This window comes from Penaeus monodon, chromosome 26, assembly GCF_015228065.2.
Source record: "Penaeus monodon isolate SGIC_2016 chromosome 26, NSTDA_Pmon_1, whole genome shotgun sequence".
NCBI classification, from domain to species: Eukaryota; Metazoa; Arthropoda; class Malacostraca; order Decapoda; family Penaeidae; genus Penaeus; species Penaeus monodon.
The window spans coordinates 11292015-11297136 of NC_051411.1; the positions used below are offsets into that span (position 1 = coordinate 11292015).

The following is a 5122-nucleotide window of genomic DNA, read 5'->3' on the forward strand; positions in this document are numbered from 1 at the left end:
GAAACTGTGAGTTGCATTAAGCATAACATAACTTATGCAACATTCAATTTGTATGGATACACTCTCATGTTGGCATACGCAAGCGTGACCACGCAGACAAATTGGAGAAGTGAGCCTGCAGCAAAGATACTGTGAACATAGACATTGGGATGTCTCTTGCTAGGGTTGCCCATATATTGAAAAGTTTTCATAGGGAAGAACTTGTAGATCTGACGAACACTCAGTGGGCTGAAAGCAGTACCATAAGGCATTATGATCAGTACAAAGATAGCAAGCCTTCTTATGGGTGGCACCGAAGTCAAACCAGGCAATGTGACGTTATTGCCAGAATACGTTTATGTTACAGAATGTACTGTCAACCACACTGTGCAGGAAGTGCAGATGAATCTAGATGTAGACTGTGTAACGAAGAAATTAAGCGAACGCTTGAGTACTATGTCTCGGAATGTCATGTGAAACAGCCTTTCAGACCACCTATCATGAGGTATAAAGAACTATGTGAATATTTAATTTAATATAATACAATGGAAAATATGCTCGTACTATATCCTAAATTTACCATGTAATAACTACCGTAAACAAATAACAGTGTTATGTAAACACATTGGCAAAAGCATATGAAAGTAATATAATGACGTATGGTTTATATTTCTATTTACCATGTACAATTACAGTAGTCACAGACTACTGTACTATGTCAGATATTTGAAAAAAACTGTAATCATGATTGCCCACGCCTGACAAATAGCTAGGGTGGTAAATAAACTTACTCAACTTACCTTAAGGATGGGCATCTGTTTGAGCACAGACAGCACAAGATGTTTCTTTCCTGCAAAACTTAGCTACGTGGCCGTAACCCTAGCACTTGTAGCGGGCCACAACCTCTGGGCTCCACGGTCGAATGGAGCTCGCCTCTATGTATCTTCCAAAGAATTGGTACTCTTTAGGTGGCGGCTGTTCTCCGCTCCATACAATGATGGTCCTATTTAAGAGCTGCTCATCCTTGTAAATCCTCCGAGCTTTAAAAATACCCGGAAGATGCTGTGCTTCCTCTGCGGTGGCCCTCTTCGGAAACCTGGTAACCAGGTATTCCCCGTTTCTTTCGCTTTAGTCGTCTTTTTTCTGGAGAGAAATCCCCGCGAAAGTGCCATTAACTATCAGGGCCACGTAGTTTTGTTGCTCCCGTCGTACGTAGACGTAGCGAGAGGATGTCCACTTCCCCTGAACCATGTCTCCTTGGAGGGGCGACAGCTGGCTTACCTCCTTCATCCACCTGATTTTATCGACGGTAGACGTGTCCTCCGGAAAGGCCAGTCTTATGGGTTCGCGTTGGTTGGTCTTTTTTCCGGTTGGTTTGTCAAGTCAATTTGCTGGAGTCACGTTATACGGTCTTCATTTTCTTCTTTTTTGTCTGAACGAGTCGGAATCCTTCGTCATCAGCATCGGTGTCGGCAGGAGAATCCTTCATGTTCCTATGCTCAGTGGAATCATTCCTTCCCATCAAGGAAATGGCCGAGGAAATAAGAAGCCTCAGACAAGATCTTGCTGATTTGAAAAAAAAAAGGTTAAGGTGAAGAAAAAGTGATAGTGTAGACAGGGAAAATATACTTCCTAATGGTGTTATTGATGCTGAAAATACGAATGAGGTCTCTGATATTATCCACACTACCCTCGATGAATCATCTGAAAGGGGTGACGACAGTGAAAATAACGCCGACGATGTGCGGGAAACGGAAGAACTGTGGGAAAACACTCAGAAAATTGCGTCAGGTACGGATTATACGCATAATATCAATATGAGGAAGGTGCGCAAATAAACAAGATACAACACAGATATGTAATGCTATAAAAGACATATGCAGATCAAAGGATTTCATCAAACACAGGTTTGACCAATCAGCTAATCATAAGGTGTGATGGGAGACAAGAACACAATTACTTTTCTTTCATGGAATATACGTGGTGTTAACCGTAGAATTAATAACTTGATTTACTATATTCATAATGATGTTGACGTTATCTGTTTCCAAGAGCCCTTGACATCACCCACTAAAATAAAAACCGCCCCTAGAATTAGAGGGTACGATTCTTATACGAACACAGGAATGACGGGATTATTGACTTATGTTAATGACACCATATCGCATAAGCTGGTGCAAAAGTCTGATGATAATAATGTGCAATATCAGCATTCACACAGTCGAACAGCCTCTGTACACGCAAGGTGTAGAAAGTTTCAGACTGATTCACTGCCAGAACTTTCAGAATCACGGCACAATATGCATGGGAGATTTTAATGCTAGGCATTATAAATTTGGAGATAGCCAATGGAATGAAAATGGCGAAGAATTTCGACATTTTGTGAACAATATATCTATGACCATATATGATACAGACAGGCAAATTCAGTGGTGGGAGGCAGGCTAGATTACGTAACAAGAGGGGATCCTGTGCATGTAAACGTCAGAAGCATGCTTGCAATAGAGCTAATCAGTAACCACTTTGCAACAGTAACGAGATACGCTGTTGATAATAGTCAATCTGCAAAAACAAAAAGACTTAAAATTTCTATTCCTCCTTACATTGAGCACCACTTTAAATCACGCATTTATGACTGGTATAACGATTATAATAACGAGTGTTGATAAATTCTCCATGGACATGATAAAAGTGGTTACTGATTACTACAACACCTAGGTCTATCCAAAGAAAACCCAAAAGAGAAACAACTCACAACGCTCTAACAACCTAAGTAGGTCGGTGACCCTACACTATTAAGGGAACAAAAGCGAATCTACAGGAAGAAAAGAAGAATCTACAGGAATTAAAAACTCATATCAGAAATGAACACTTTGAACAGCTCCTACAAAGCATTAACAATAACATCTCAATGTCTGAGGTCTGGAAAAAAAAAATCGACTCTCAGACAAACCAAATAACACCCTCTTGCACAAGCAGATATGCTCTTTAGTCAATGAGCTGGAGCGTCCAAAGTGAGCTTACTTCTCACAAATATTCAGAATCACCTTAGTCAATCTAAAATTGCACGTAAATTTGCTATTGAGATTGGATGTTCCGAGAACGACCCTTCAGACTTTGCTGAGTTTACTGAGTGGGAACTGAACAATGCACTAATCAAAGGAAAAGCGTCCGCCCCAGGTGAGGATGGAATTACCTATAGTATCCTCCACCTTATAGCTCAGGTACGTGGTAATCCCCTTTTGCACCTGTATAAGTTAAGTTTGTCATAAGGTATTCTGCCTGGCCCCTGGACGCGCAGTCTAATCATCCCTATACCGAAAACAAACACTGATAAATACCGGATAATATTGAACAGACCCAGGTACAGGTTACAAGGTAAGACGTAACACACACCATTGCTTAGCAGAGTTTTTTTTTTTCTTCTTTTTTTTCTTTCTTTCTTTCTTTCTTTTTACCTTAGGTTAACTTTTGACATTGCAAACAGAAAAATCATCCTAGAACAATTAGTAAGCGTTGACATCCGGAGTAAATTATTGAGCTGGATTAGAAAACTGGTTCACAAAACCGTTATTGTATGAGCCTTCTTTGGCTGAAGCATATGGTTATTTCACACCTGGTTGATAGAAATGTGAGTACCTTCCTCCTTACCCTTAGTTATTGAATATTACGCTGGTTCTTTGTATAAGCAGTGATGGCCGAGTGGTTAAGGCGTCTGACTAGAAATCAGATGGGATCTTCCCGCGTAGGTTCGAATCCTACTCACTGCGAGTGGTGCTTTTTTTGAAGCATAAGCCAAATCATTATCCAACGACAGTTCTTTGTAAAATCAGCAAATCGGAATTACATTTCTTATCTTTTTTTTTGCTCACTTGACATTAGATAAAAGTCAGTTACTACTATGCATGTATACGGTACAGTAATTCAGAAAAGAGAAGCAATAGAGTGCTAAAGCAAAATTAGAAATGAGAGATATATCAGCGGAGTTTTTCACGAAGTTGTTCAACGGAATGCTCAAAAGGGAGAGGACGTTTGGGGAACGGAGAAGTGTACTGGCACTGACTTTTAAAACGTTTAAGAGCCTGAGCATGACATGGGACAGAGTGGTGTAAGCTAGGCTGAGAGGAGGTGATTGTTGAGTAACGATATGGTTTTCATGCCAAGAAAAGGCACTACGGATGCGATGTTTCCGATGAGTATTGATGAAGACCAGGAGGTCCACCTTGTTTGTGGACTTAAAGAAAACTCGGGACAGGATCCCAATAGTGGAGTTCTGATATTGTTTGGAGAAGTTAGGAATAGCAGAGAAGGAGGAGTGTTGTAAGTAATGTATAAGGATTGTGACAGCAGTAAGGTGTGTGGCAGGTGAAGTGAAGAAGGATGTGCAAGCAAGGTGGAGTATGTAAAAAAAAAAAAAAAAAAAGTAACACGAGTGAATGTTGACAGAGGGTTTTTTTGCAAGATTGAAAAAGAAAGCTTATTTGGGTTGAAGATGCCTAGATTTTTCATTAAGATTAAGAGGGATTGGCAGCTTCACGAATAATCACGTTAAGGGACAGAATAACTTCTATATGACAGGGAAACCGCAGGCTGGATGGACTGAGGACAAGGTGGATTTGGGCACGTGCAGAGGAGTGAAGCCGGGTGTACTAGGAGATGGATACCTAGGGTAAAGACGCCAGGTAGTGAGGGAAGTGGACGGCCAAGGAGGTTTATGGATGTATGACGTGAAGGACAAGCAGATGAAGGCGCCAAACAGGAAGACAAGAGGAAGGCTCGAGATGAGGCATATGGGTGCATGAAGTCAGGACTCACAGATGAAGAAAATTGCTTTTGGATTGTTAGACTGTTATGTGGATGGGTGTGTGCATATATGTATGTTAGCATATGAGCAGAGATAAATTTAAAGTTTGGATTTTCTAAGACATCTAATTATTCTTATAGAAGACGAGATCATGTGATACTATAATTAATTCCAGGTTCAAGGTCTGCTAAATCTTTCTTTTTATTTAGTTTTATTTTTCTTCAATTTTCTGTGATATTCATTTACTGCATCACAAATTAGATTGCAAACCACTGATAGATTCGTGTTTACAATAACGGTCCATTATAAAAAAAAATCAAGCTTTTTGTATACTGGTAT

At 40.1% G+C, this 5122-nt stretch overlaps 1 non-coding gene across 1 annotated transcript; it reads left to right on the forward strand.

The window, feature by feature from the left end:
- Positions 1–3667: 3667 nt before the first annotated feature.
- Trnas-aga lies at positions 3668–3749 on the forward strand. Its single transcript has one exon. It is a non-coding gene; the product is annotated as a tRNA-Ser (tRNA).
- The last annotated feature ends 1373 nt before the right edge of the window (positions 3750–5122 follow it).